The sequence below is a fragment of the Meles meles genome, chromosome 7 (genome assembly GCF_922984935.1).
Source record: "Meles meles chromosome 7, mMelMel3.1 paternal haplotype, whole genome shotgun sequence".
Lineage (NCBI taxonomy): Eukaryota > Metazoa > Chordata > Mammalia > Carnivora > Mustelidae > Meles > Meles meles.
The window spans coordinates 76771713-76787468 of NC_060072.1; positions in this window are offsets into that span (position 1 = coordinate 76771713).

Consider the following 15756-nt stretch of genomic DNA (forward strand, 5'->3'; position numbering starts at 1 on the left):
GTTTTTGCAAAAAAATAGACTATCCTAATTAGTGTTCAATTGTGAAACAGTAAGTGGGAATGGCAGGTTGTACCTTTCCTTTTAGGATAAAACTCCTCTGGGGCCTTACCATCTGCTTCTGCTTTGGTTTGAGGCAATTTCTCTATTTCAATCTGTATATGGGTTCTACTTTCATTTCATTTCATTTCATTTCATTTCACTTGCCTCATGCACGAAGAAAATGCCAAATCTTAGAGCTAAGAAATGAGACGCCATAATGATAGTTTAGCTTCTTGTGTTGTCATAGCATTCAAATATTGAAGAAGAGGATCCAGCTAAAAATCATTTTCCAGGGGTGCCTGGGTGGCTCAGTGGGTTAAGCCTCTGCCTTCAGCTCAGGTCATGGTCTCAGGGTCCTGGGATCAAGCCCCGCATCGGGCTCTCTGCTCAGCAGGGAGCCTGCTTCCTCCTCTCTCTCTGACTGCCTCTCTGCCTACTTGTGATCTCTGTCTGTCAAATAAATAAATAAAATCTTTAAAAAAATCATTTTCCAGGTATTGATGCTAATATTGCTATTAAAGAAAGTGTCAAAGTGCTTGCATATTATTCCACCACTCGCAAACTGACCTACCATATGATTTCAGAATACCTTCTTGACTGTATCACAAGGAATACAAATATTTTTAAATACAAAAGGGCTTTAATAGTGTGAAGTATAAATGATATGGACCCATCAAAGTGAAAAATATGCCCACATGCTACAATTGTTGTTTGTAATACAGAAAATTTGTCCTAAAGAGAAAGGTGCCAGACGATGAAAAAGAGATTCAAATAATAAAGAAGGTAAAAAATTAAGGAGAGGAATGAGATTTGACTGTCCAACATATTTTTATATACACATACCCATGTACTTTCATATAATAATGCTCATCTCTCAGAAAAATACCTGGCAAATATCTCTTTTATCTGAGTTGATTTTTAAGTGGATGGCTAGAAAAACAAGAACAAAACAAAATGAAACAAAACTAAAATTGGGAGAGAGATCTCTAATTAGAAAGCTCATTTACAGGAATCTCCAAGTTTCCTCTCAATATTGATTGAACAAGTAGTCTCATTTTATTGGAAGAAAACTGATTCTCAGTGTGTTTGAGGCACGTTACCAGAGCTAGACCATTTTAGTCATGGCTCTTTACCCAATGTATTTTGTTTTTTTCGGGAGGCAGAGTAGCATACTAAGAAAATCACTAGTCTAGGGGATTAAAACCAAAAAACCCCCAACAACTTGTACTGAGGCTTTGTTCTCCCATGACTAAATGGATAACCTTGAGAAAGTCTTTTGAATTTTCAGGACTTTAGCTTCCTTGCATAAGTAGAATACCTACAGTGACAAAGTACTAGATAAGATATAAGATCGTTTTTAAATGGTGATTTGCTGCAGAAGGAACTTTAAATTTTTAAAATTGCAAGCTGACATCCTGTAATCCTTGGTGCCTCAATAAAATACAGATGTAGAGAATTCTACCCTAAGTGATAAAGTGCAGGAGACTCCACAGGAATGAAAAATCACTTCTTTCTGTTTCATTTACACCCATTCACTCTTACGCTGAGTAAAAGCGTCTCTCGTGTTAGTAGACATGTGTTAATCAAAATATACTTAAGATGTAAGGGAGAAATCACTGGAAAACCCAGAGTACCTCAAACTTCACCTCCTCCTAAATAAACTTGGTATCTTTATATCTGTTTCAGCCTTCTCTGCCGACTATTAACTCCTTAAAAAAAATGTTTCTCCAATGTTCTTAGTTAAAAACCTTAGTCATCTTGTACTGCCTCCCTCTCTACCTCCCAAGTCAAACCATACTACTTTGGTTTCATGCATTCAGGTTTAACTACTCCTTCTCATGAAATAAGGGCATACTTTGAACCATGTCCCCTGTGATGGACACAGAGCTGAAGACCTCCACAGCATCCAAACACCCTTTATTTCATCAGTGAACCTTTAAAGTGATTCTGATCAGTTTGCTCGCCCCCAGCCGTTCTCATCCTTGCCGCATCCCTACCTGTGGTGTGTGCCTGATAAATTCAAATCCCAATCCTTCTTGTGATCTAAGAAGGCTTTGTCAGTCAGGCACTACATATTTTTCGGACCTGAACTCTGAAACTCTAACTTCATCTGATCACCTTTCCTTCCATCATCCACAAACTCTGAACAACTCTTGCTGTCCTTCCCACAATTTTTGAACATCGGATTTCTCCATGACTTGTACCCTTGTCCATATTATTTTATATGCAGTTCTTCACTCCAACTTTCTGGAAAGTTTCCCTTTGCTTTTCTGACCCATTATTCACTCTTTTAACTTGGAATATCATTTTTCTTTAACCTTCCTTTTTGTGTCATATTATTTTTTCCCTGAGATATAAATTACATAGCAGACAATTCACCATTTCAATGAGTACACTTTGGTGACTGTTAGTATACTCCTACTTGTGCAACCATCAACACTATTTAACTCCAGAACGTTCATCATCCCCAAAAGAAACCCCATTAGCAGTTATTCTCCCTTTCCTCCCTGACCTACTTCTATGTCTATATCTTTTCATATAAATGGAAACATACAATATATGACCTTTTGTATCTAGCTTCTTTCACTTAGCCTGGTATTTTCAGGCTCATCAGTAACTGTATCTGTATCATACTATAGCAGATCTCAGTACGTCATTCCCTTTATGGCTGAATAATATGCATTGTAAGGATACGCCACACTTTATTTATTCATTAATTGATGGACATGTGGGTTGTTTCTACTTTGGGGTTATTATGAAGAATGCTTGAGGGGTGCCTGGGTGGCTCAGTGGATTAAGCCCTGCCTTCGGCTCAGGTCATGATCTCAGGGTCCTGGGTTCGAGCCCCGCGTCAGGCTCTCTGCTCTGCAGGGAGCCTGCTTCCCTTCCTCTCTCTCTGCCTGCCTCTCTGCCTACTTGTGATCTCTCTCTCTCTGTCAAATAAATAAAAAAATAAGATCTTTAAAAAAAAAAGAATGCTTGATATACCTATTTTCAAATCAATTTAATTTGTTTTAATAATATTGCTACGAAGCTTCTAATAAGCACCTTTCTCTATTCTTGAGCCTCACTATCCAGAGGAAACCATTCTTAACATCCTGATATTTATATTCATTTTCCAAAATGAACTAATAATTTTTTCAATTTTAGACATAATCTATTAGTAGTCTATCAGAGAAGAGAAATACTCAGCACTGTTCTATCCTATCCATAATTTCTCTCCCCTATTTTCCAAATTATTTTACAAGTTTGGGTATTTCAATACCCAGATACAAATCACCATGTCATGTAACTATTTTCCACAGCTGACCCATCTGGGTTAACACATTATGACCGTATAGTATTTATTTGTAATACAGAGAACTATTGCATACGAATGTATGTGTCTCTGTGTGTGTACTATTCACAGCTGACCCAATGGATTTGCAGTACTATCTACTAAGAAGTCTGAGGTCAGTCTGATTTCTGTTTTTTTGGTTTTTATTTGCTTTGGTTTGTAGGGGGATTTTTATTTTTCTTGTTTTGATTTAGTTGCTGTTGTTGTTTTTATTCTTTTTGAAGCCATTTTAGAAACTTCTCGATACCCTTCAGCGTTCTGGGAGAAAGTATGTGTATATTTTGTTTATGGCGTTGGCCATTTCGTGGTCTAGAAACACCTCTTACAGTCACAGAAATTTTTGTTGTATTATTCTTTGATAATTTTTCTTACTTTTGTTATTCTGATTTTGGATTGCCTGAAATCCTTCCCTAGTTATTTTTTTCTATAATAAATGTCTTGGATTTTTTTGTCTCTTTTCCGTGAAAACTCTTTAGCAGATATATCAATTCATTTTTTAGATCAAAAAAAAATTAGTTCCCCTTTTAAAAATTCCTAGGAACTTTGTCCTTTTTTAAGTTTTTATTTAAATTCCAGTTAGTTAACATACAGTATAGTATTAGTTTCAGGTGTACAAAATTGTGGTTCGACACTTCCATATCACCCTGTGCTCATCACAACAACTGCACTCCTTAACCTCCCACCCCAGCCGCCTCCCTTCCAGCAACCATCAGTTTGTTCTCTATAGTTAAGAGTCTATTTTTTGTTGTTTGCCTCTCTCTCTCTCTTTCCTTTTGTTCATTTGTTTTGGTTCTTCAATTCTGCATATGAGTGAAATCATATGGAATTGTCTTTCTCTGACTTATTTTGCTTAGCATAATACTCTCTAGCTTTGTCCATGTCATTGCAAATGGCAAAAGTTCATTCTTTTTTAGGGCTGAATCATAGTCCATTATGTGTGTATGTATATATCACCTCTTCTTTAACCATTCCTCAGTCAATGAGCACTTGGGCTGTTTCCAATAAGTTTGCATACAGAAAAAAAGCTATTTTCATATGTACAACATTATAAAAAAAATTGGCTATTGTAGATAATGCATTTATTCTTTTGATTTAGTATTTTTGTATTTGGGGGGTAAATACCTACTCATGCAATTGCTGGATCATAAGGTAGTTCTATTTTTAACTTTTTGAGGGAATTCCATACTGTTTTCCAGAGTGCCTGCACAGTTTGCCTTCCCACAAACAGTGCAAGAGGGTTCCCCTTTCTCTGCACCTCACCAACACCTTTGTTTCTTGTGTTGACTTTAGCCATTCTGACTGGTGTGAGGTAATATCACATTGAAGTTTGGATTTGTATTGCCCTGATGATGAGTGATACTGGAACTTCTTTTCATGTGTCCATTGGCCATCGATATGTCTTCTTCATTCATGTCTTCTGCCTATTTTTAAATTGGATTATTCGTTAAGAACTTTGTCTTAATCTTTGTCCTTTCTCTTACTATTTTTCTTAAGAAATAAAATGATGCCTACTTTCATGGATGCAGTCTTTCTGAGATTTTTTATTTGTTGCTTTTACTTTCCATTTCTCTGGACTTTTCACAAATCTCTAGTAATCCTTAGCTATTCATTCATGACAATAACATAGAAGGCATGAAGTAATTTTATCACTTCCATTTTGGGGGGACACGGAACATGTCTCTTGAATATTACTATGGTCTGGTTATAGTCTTGACTGACTATTCTTTGACTCTGGTGTGTAGCCATCATCTTGTGATTTCACCATTTTTCAGTTGTACATCTTCATCAACCTTTTGTGATGAATATTCTGTTTGCCATGTCTTTCTCATTCTGGGCTTATTCTTTCATTTTACAGGAGCATATTGATAGTACTTCATGAAAAAATGTGTAAGAGCTAATATTTTTTGTAATACTGTACATATGAAAATAGCTTTTTTTCCTGTATGCACACTTATTGGGTGGTTTGCCTGCATATAAAATTCTAGATTAAATTGTTTTCTAAACTATAAAAGCAATGATTAATTTCCCATTAGATTCCACTATAACAATTAAGAATTGCAAAATCAACCTAATTCCAAATTACCTTTTACGTTTACTATCTTCTCCCATCTTTGGAAACCTGTGGCATCATCTCTCTGTCCCCAGAATTCTAAAGTTTTCCTGTTATGTGTATTGGTGTAAGTCTGTTTTCACCATTATGTGTTGACAGACCCTTTAAATCTAAAAACTCATGCCCTTATGGTTTGCCAATTTTTTCTTAAATTCTTTTATAGGTGGTATCTTCCCCTGGGTTTCTCAAATATTGGGTATCCTGAGTTAATTCTATAATTTATTTGTACTGACATTTTCATTTCTGGATTCATATTTTTAAATTTAAACAACAAAAAGAGAGGAGAGGAGAGAAGAAAAAAGAGAAGAAAGACAATAGAATGCTGATGGACAAACAGTAATTTGTTTATGATGCTTGAGAAGGCTAATAATTAATAAAAATTTGTAATAGGTAAACCCAACCTAATTTATACAATAATTCTTCCAAATCTTTGGAATCAGCTGGACCTGGTTTTCTTAACATGTGAAAACAGAAGAAAGTACAGTAAAGAAAATTGTTTGAAAATTTAAGAAACCATTAAATGATCCTCTCTCCAAAATAACTACTGTTCCTGATTTTCGCCCTTTTGTTTCACAGTTACAAGTTCCCTCATATTTTTTTTTATTAACATATGATGTATTATTTTTTTCAGGGGTACAGGTCTGTGAATCATCAGTCTTACACAATTCACAGCACCCACTGTAGCACCTACTCTCACCAGTGCCCACCACCCAGCCACCCTAACCCTCCCTCCACCCCCAGCAACCCTCAGTTTGTTGCCTGAGATTAAGAGACTCTTATGGTTTGTCTCCCTCCCTGGTCCCATCTTGTTTCATTTTTCTCTCCCTTTCCTCCAGAACCCCCCGCCCTGCCTCTCAAATTCCTCATATCAGAGAGATCATATGATAATTGTCTTTCTCTGATTGACTTATTTTGCTTAACATAATACCCTCTAGTTCCATCCACATCATTGCAAATAGCAAGATTTCAGGTTTTTTTTGATGGCTGCATAGTGTTCCATTGTATATATATACCACATCTTCTTTATCCATTCATCTGTTGATGGATATCTAGGTCCTTTCCATAGTTTGGCTATTGTGGAGATTGCTGCTATAAATATTCAGGTGCACGAGCCCCTTCAGATCACTACATTTGTATCTTTAGGGTAAATACTCTCAAGCTTGCTTGTGTCTTTGGTGTTTGCTTCTACTTTTTGGTACATCTCTTTCATACTAACACCTTCCTCAAATGTTGAACAATTCCCATTTATATGTTCATATTTAAGAATGTGGGACCAGAGAGGGGAGGAGTCAACATGGCAGAGAAGTAGCAGGCTGAGACTACAGCAGGTAGCAGGAGATCAGCTTGATAGCTTATCTAAACACTGCAAACACCTACAAATCCAACGGGAGATCGAAGAGAAGAAGAACAGCAATTCTAGAAACAGAAAATCAACCACTTTCTGAAAGGTAGGACTGGCAGAGAAGAGAATCCAAAACGACAAGAAGATAGACCGCGGGGGGAGGAGCTGGCTCTTGGCAAGCGGCGGAGCAACGGAGCACAAAATCAGGGCTTTTAAAAGTCTGTTCCACTGAGGGACATTGCTCCAGAGGCTAAACAGAGGTGAAGCCCACGCAGGGTCATCGTGGCCCCAAGTCCCGCAGGGTCAAAGAAGGATCGGGAGTGTCAGAGTGTCGCAGAGCTTGCAGGTTTTAGAACGGAGAAGCCAGCTACAGAGACAGAGCCGAGGACTGAACTCTTAGCTCGGGGTTACCTTGAACGGGTCGCGGGCTGGGTGAGCTTGGAGCGCAGCTGGAGGCTGGGGATACGGGAGTGATTGGGTGCTGTCCTCTGGGGGCGCACTGAGGAGTGGGGCCCCAGGCTCTCAGCTCCTCCAGGCCGGAGACTAGGAGGCCGCCATTTTCATTCCCTTCCTCCAGAACTCTATGGAAAGCGTTCAGGGAACAGAACCTCCCAAAAGTGAACCCGAGCGGATTACTTAGTCTGGACCCCGGTAAGGGCAGTGCAATTCTGCCTTGGGCAAAGACACTTGAGATTCACTACAACAGGTCCCTCCCCAAGACGATCAACAACATATCCAGCCAGGACGAAGTTCATCTATCCAGGAAAGCAAGTTCAATACCTAGGAGAGCAGTGGAATTCCAGAGGAGGAGAAAGCAAAGCATGGAACTCATGGCTTTCTCCCCATGATTCTTTAGCCTTGCGGTTAATTCAATTTTTTTTTCAATTTTTTTCTTTCCTTTTTTTTCTTCTACTAAATTTTTTAAAACTTTTACCCTTTTCTTTTTTAACGTTTTTTGACTAGTTTATCTAAAATATATATTTTCTCTTTTTTTATATTTTTTCTTTATTTGTTTTCTTTTTTTAATTTGTTTTCTTTTTTTTTTTTTCTGAACCTCTTTTTATCCCCTTTCTCCCTCCCCACAATTTGGGTTCTCTTCTGATTTGGGTACAGCACATTTTTCTGGGGTCTTTGACACACTTTTAGTATTTTATTTGATCCTTCATATCCTCTTATCTGGACAAAATGACAAGGCGGAAAAAAATCACCACAAACAAAAGAACAACAGGCAGTACCAAAGGCTAGGTACCTAATCAACACAGACATTGGTAATATGTCAGATCAAGAGTTCAGAATGATGATTCTAAAGGTTCTAGTCGGGCTCGAAAAAGGCATGTAAGATATTAGAGAAACCCTCTCTGGAGATATTAAAGCCCTTTCTGGAGAAATTAAAGAACTAAAATCTAACCAAGTTGAAATAAAAAAAGCTATTAATGAGGTGCAATCAAAAATGGAGGCTCTCACTGCTAGGATAAATGAGGCAGAAAAAAGAATTAGTGATATAGAAGACCAAATGACAGAGAATAAAGAAGCTGAGCAAAAGAGGGACAAACAGCTACTGGACCACGAGGGGAGAATTCGAGAGATAAGTGAAACCATAAGACGAAACAACATTAGAATAACTGGTATTCCAGAAGAAGAAGAAAGAGAGAGGGGAGCAGGAGGTCTATTGGAGAGAATTACTGGAGAGAATTTCCCTAATATGGCAAAGGGAACAAGCATCAAAATCCAGGAGGTGCAGGGGTGCCTGGGTGGCTCAGTGGGTTAAACCTCTGCTTTCGGCTCGGGTCATGATCTCAGGGTCCTGGGATCGAGCCCCACATTGGGCTCCCTGCTCAGTGGGGAGCCTGTGTCCCCCCATCTCTGCCTGCTGCTCTACCTACAGTGACCTCTCTCTCTCTGTGTCAAATAAATAAAATTAAAAAAAAAAATCCAGGAGGTGCATAGAGCCCCCCTCAAAGTCAACAAGAATAGGTCCACACCCTGTACCTAATAGTAAAATTTATAAGTCTTAGTGACAAAGAGAAAATCCTGAAAGCAGCCTAGGAAAAGAAGTCTGTAACATACAATGGTAAAAATATTAGATTGGCAGCAGACTTATCCACAGAGACCTGGCAGGCCAGAAAGAGCTGGCATGATATATTCAGAGCACTAAACAAGGAAAACATGCAGCCAAGAATACTCTATCCAGCTAGGCTATCAATGAAAATAGAAGGAGAGATAAAAAGCTTCCAGGACAAACAAAAACTGAAAGAATTTGCAAACACCAAACCAGCTCTACAGGAAATATTGAAAAGGGTCCTCTAAGCAAAGAGAGAGCCTAAAAGTAGTAGATCAGAAAGGTACAGAGACAATATACAGTAACAGTCACCTTACAGGCTAATAATGACACTAAATTCAAAACTCTCAATAGTTACCCTGAATGTTAATGGGCTAAATGCCCCAATCAAAAGACACAGGGTATCAGAATGGATAAAAGAACAAAATCCATCTATATGTTGCCTACAAGAAACTCATTTTAGACACGAAGACACCTCCGGATTTGAAGTGAAGGGGTGGAAAACAATTTACCATGCTAATGGACATCAGAAGAAAGCTGGGGTGGCAATCCTTATATCAGATCAATTAGATTTTAAGCCAAAGACTATAATAAGAGATGAGGAAGGACATTATATCATACTCAAAGGGTCTGTCCAACAAGAAGATCTAACAATTTTAAATATCTATGCCCCTAACGTGGGAGCAGCCAACTATATAAACCAATTAATAACAAAATCAAAGAAACACATCAATAATAATACAATAATACAATTTAACACTCCCCTCACTGAAATGGACAGATCATCCAAGCAAAAGATCAACAAGGAAATAAAGGCCTTAAATGACACACTGGACCAGATGGACATCACAGATATATTCAGAACATTTCATCCCAAAGCAACAGAATACACATTCTTCTCTAGTGCACATGGAACCTTCTCCAGAATAGATCACATCCTGGGTCACAAATCAGGTCTCAACCAGTATCAAAAGATTAGGATCATTCCCTGCATATTTTCAGACCACAACGCTCTGAAGCTAGAACTCAATCACAAGAGGAAAGCTGGAAAGAACCCAAATACATGGAGACTAAACAGCATCCTTCTAAAGAATGAATGGGTCAACCAGGAAATGAAAGAAGAATTGAAAAAATTCATGGAAACAAATGATAATGAAAACACAACAGTTCAAAATCTGTGGGACACAGCAAAGGCAGCCCTGAGAGGAAAATATATAGTGGTACAAGCCTTTCTCAAGAAACAAGAAAGGTCTCAAGTATACAACCTAACCCTACACCTAAAGGAGCTGGAGAAAGAACAAGAAAGAAACCCTAAACCCAGCAGGAGAAGAGAAATCATAAAGATCAGAGCAGAAATCAATGAAATAGAAACCAAAAAAACAATAGAAAAAAATCAATGAAATTAGGAGCTGGTTCTTTGAAAGAATCAGTAAGATGGATAAACCCCTGGCCAGACTTATCAAAAAGAAAAGAGAAAGGACCCAAATAAATAAAATCATGAATGAAAGAGGAGAGATCACAATACCAAAGAAATACAGAGAATTATAAGAACATACTATGAGCAACTCTACGCCAACAAATTTGACAATCTGGAAGAAATGGATGCATTCCTAGAGAAATACAAACTACCACAACTGAACCAGGAAGAAACAGAAAACCTGAACAGGCCCATTACCAGTAAGGAGATTGAAACATTCATCAAAAATCTCCAAACAAACAAAAGCCCAGGGCCAGACAGCTTCCGAGGGGAATTCTACCAAACATTTAAAGAAGAACTAATTCCTATTCTCCTGAAACTGTTCCACAAAATAGAAATGGAAGGAAAACTTCCAAACTCATTTTATGAGGCCAGCATCACCTTGACCCCAAAACCAGACAAGAATCCCACCAAAAAAGAGAACTACAGACCAATATCCTTGATGAACACAGATGCAAAAATTCTCACCAAAATACTAGTCAATAGGATTCAACAGTATATTAAAAGGATTATTCACCACGACCAAGTGAGATTTATTCCAGGGCTGCAGGGTTGGTTCAACATCCGCAAATCAATCAATGTGATAGAACATATTAATAAAAGAAAGAACAAGAACCATATGATACTTTCAATAGATGCTGAAAAAGCATTTGACAAAGTACAGCATCCCTTCCTGATCAAAAGTCTTCAAAGTATAGGAATAGAGGGCACATACCTCAGTATCATCAAAGCCATCTATGAAAAACCCACCGCAAATATCATTCTCAATGGAGAAAAACTGAAAGCTTTTCTGCTATGGTCAGGAACACGGCAGGGATGTCCATTATCACCACTGCTATTCAACATAGTACTAGAAGTCCTACCCTCAGCAATCAGACAACAAAAAGAAATTAAAGGCATCCAAATCGGCAAAGAAGAAGTCAAACTATCACTCTTCGCAGATGATGTGATACTATATGTGGAAAACCCAAAAGACTCCACTCCAAAACTGCTACAGCTTGTACAGGAATTCAGTAAAGTGTCAGGATATAAAATCAATGCACAGAGGGGCACCTGGGTGGCTCAGCGGGTTAAAGCCTCTGCCTTCGGCTCAGGTCATGATCCCAGGGTCCTGGGATCGAGCCCCGCATCGGGCTCTCTGCTTGGCTGGGAGCCTGCTTCCTCCTCTCTCTCTGCCTTCCTCTCTGCCTACTTGTAATCTCTATCTGTCAAATAAATAAATCTTTAAAAAGGAAAAAAAAAGATTTAAAATCAATGCACAGAAATCAGTTGCATTTCTGTACACCAACAACAAGACAGAAGAAAGAGAAATTAAGGAGTCAATCCCATTTACAATTGCACCCAAAACTATAAGATACCTAGGAATTAACCTAACCAAAGAGGCTAAGAATCTATATGCATAAAACTATAACGTACTCATGAAAGAAATTGAGGAAGACACAAAGAAATGGAAAAATGTTCCATGCTCCTGGATTGGAAGAATAAATACTGTGAAAATATCTATGCTACCTAAAGCAATCTACACATTTAATGCAATTGCTATCAAAATACCATCCATTTTTTTCAAAGAAATGGAACAAATAATCTTAAAATTTATATGGAACCAGAAAAGACCTCGAATAGCCAAAGGAATATTGAAAAAGAAAGCCAAAGTGGGTGGCATCACAATTCCAGACTTCAAGCTCTATTACAAAGCTGTCATCATCAAGACAGCATGGTACTGGCACAAAAACAGACACATAGATCAATGGAACAGAATAGAGAGCCCAGAAATCGACCCTCAACTCTATGGTCAACTAATCTTCGACAACGCAAGAAAGAATGTCCAGTGGAAAAAAGACAGCCTCTTCAATAAATGGTGCTGGGGAAATTGGACAGCCACATGCAGAAAAATGAAATTGGACCACTTCCTTACACCACACATGAAAATAGACTCAAAATGGATGAAGGACCTCAATGTGAGAAAGGAATCCATCCAAATCCTTGAGGAGAACGCAGGCAGCAACCTCTTCGACCTCAGCCGCAGCAACATCTTCCTAGGAACATCGGCAAAGGCAAGGGAAGCAAGGGCAAAAATGAACTATTGGGATTTCATCAAGATCAAAAGCTTTTGCACAGCAAAGGAAACAGTTAACAAAACCAAAAGACAACTGACAGAATGGGAAAAGATATTTGCAAATGACATATCAGATAAAGGGCTAGTGTCCAAAATCTATAAGGAACTTAGCAAACTCAACACCCAAAGAACAAACAATCCAATCAAGAAATGGGCAGAGGACATGAACAGACATTTCTGCAAAGAAGACATCCAGGTGGCCAACAGACATATGAAAAAGTGCTCCACATCACTCAGCATCAGGGAAATACAAATCAAAACCACAATGAGATACCACCTCACACCAGTCAGAATGGCTAAAATTAACAAGTCGAGAAATGACAGATGCTGGCGAGGATGCGGAGAAATGGGAACCCTCCTACACTGTTGGTGGGAATGCAAGCTGGTGCCACCACTCTGGAAAACATATGGAGGTTCCTCAACATGTTGAAAATAGAACTACCCTATGACCCAGCAATTGCACTACTGGGTATTTACCCTAAAGATACAAACATAGTGATCCGAAGGGGCATGTACACCCGAATGTTTATAGCAGCAATGTGTACAATAGCCAAACTATGGAAAGAACCTAGATGTCCATCAACAGATGAATGGATAAAGAAGAGGTGGTATATATACACAATGGAATACTATGCAGCCCTCAAAAGAAATGAAATCTTGCCATTGGCGATGACGTGGATGGAACTACAGGGTATCATGCTTACTGAAATAAGTCAGTCGGAGAAAGACAACTATCATATGATCTTCCTTATATGAGGACGTGGAGATGCAACATGGGGGTTAGGGGGCTACGAGAAGAATAAATGAAACAAGATGGGATTGGGAGGGAGACAAACTATAAGTGAATCTTAATCTCACAAAACAAACTGGGGGTTGCTTGGGGGGAGGTGGGGTTGGGGGAGGGGGAGGGGTGTTATGGACATTGGGGGGGTATGTGCTATGGTGAGTGCTGTGAAGTGTATAAACTTGGTGATTCACAGACCTGTACCCCTGGGGATAAAAATACATTATATGTTTATAAAAAAATAAGAAATCAATAAAGAAAATCTTAAAAAAAAAAAAAAAGAATGTGGGACCAAAAAATGCTGTTTGGAAGGCTCTGAGTTGGAGCCTTGTCAACTATATGTTTCACTGTAGAAGATTAGACTGGCTTATTTATTATAAAATCTTGATATAACTATCTTTAAGTCTTTTCCATTAGAATGATCATATTCCCTAAAAATGACTTTTCCAAATGTTCTGTTGAGCAGGCATAAACATATCTACCAATGTTCTGGCAGCTGAGTTGAAAAAGTAGTCTGTGGGTCTCTGAATCTAGTCCGTACACTTTCCTAAACTCCTTTGTTCATAGTACAGAACACAAAACATCATTTGTGCTTGGCGTCACCAAGTCCAAAAATAAACAACAAATAGAAACCCTCTATCTTCCAAAGAAAGAAACTATTCAGTGTGAAAAATCTCCTGGCTGTGTGGAGGGTAGGAAAGAGATCTGACTGTTCAACTCTTTCTTAAATTGTTAACTAGTGAACTTTATTTACCCCCTCCCTTATTTCCTCTTTCAGTGGAAACCAATGTCACTATGTTCTTTTTTTCCCAGTCCTTAGGGGATTCTTGTTATAAACTAATTGAATCTTGGCCTTAGAAATCTCTATTAAGTCCTTTCTGAGATGCGCTAGTCAATTACCATTTGCACATTGTTTTTCAGCTTCCAAAATTTTTTCTGCTGTTTTCTTTTTTCCTATTTTCCCATTACCTATTGATTTACTAAGGAAAAAACAAAAACAAAAACAATTTCTGTACTTATAATGACATTTTGGGATGGAGAAAATTAGATTTGTGTATTTTCAATCAGCCTATTTACAAGATGTTCCTGTTGGTTTCAGTATGAACTTTCAGTAGCTATTATGATTTTTCCTCACACTTTTATTTATTTATTTTTTTAAGTAGGTTCCACAACCAGCATGGTGCCCAAGGTAAGACTTGAATTCGTGATCCTGAAATCAATACCTGAGCTGAGATCAAGAGTCAGATGGTTAACCAACCGAGCCTTCCAGGCACCCCTTCCTTATGCCCTTTTTTATTCCCTCCTCCCACCTTACATCCTTCTCTCTCATTCTCTAGACAAATTATGAAATACCTTATCACTATATACTAGTTTACATTTTCTAGAATTTTATGTAAATGGAGTCACACAATATTTGTTTTTTCCTATCTTCTTTCATTCCATATAATTATTCCAAGATCCATCCATGCCCTTGCTTGTATCAACAGTGTAATAATTTTCTATTACAGAATAAGATTCCATTATATATATTGAATACACTGTATTATTATTTTATTTTTTTAAATATTTTATTTATTTGACAGACAGAGATCACAAGTAGGCAGAGAGGCAGGCAGAGAGAGAGAGAGGAGGAAGCAGGCTCTCCGCTGAGCAGAGAGCCCGATGCGGGGCTTGATCCCAGGACCCCGAGATCATGACCCGAGCCGAAGGCAGAGGCTTAACCCACTTAGCCACCCAGGCGCCCCAAATACACTGTATTATAATGTATCAATACAGTTGTTTATTCCTTCAACTATGAGTGGACATTCTCGCTTACAATTTGGGGCTGTTACAAATAAAGCCATTATAATCATTCCTGCACAAGACTTTTTATGGCTATATGCTTTCATTTATTTTGCATAAATATCTAGGAATGGAACAGTTAGATTGTATGGTAAGCATTATGTTTGAATTTTAACAAACTGATCAATTATTTTCCAAAGTGAGTGCATTATTTTACATTGTCACCAGAAATGTACAAGGATCCCAGCAACTTTCCATTCTTGCCAACACTTGCTATGGCCAGTCCCTTAATTTTAGACATTCTAATAAGAGTATACTGAGGAGCACCTGGGTGGCTCAGATAGCTAAGCATTTACCTTGGCTCAAGTCATGATTCACCAGGTTCTGGGATTAAGCCACATGTCAGGCTCTAGGTTCAATGGGAAATCTGTTTCTCTCTCTGCCTCTCCCTCCTGCTCACTCTCTCTCTCTTTCTCTCTCAAATGAATAAATATTTTTTAAAACAGTGTAATTATTTTATATTTACCTAAAGACTAATAGTGTTGAACATCTTGTCATGTGCTTATCATTTGTATACCCTCTTTGATGAATTTTTTGTCCAAATTTTTTTTTATTATTTCTTATTGGATTGTTTGCTTTCTTATTACTGAGTTTCAGAAGTCTCTGGGGTGCCTGGGTGGCTCAGTGGGTTGGGCCTCTGCCTTCGGCTC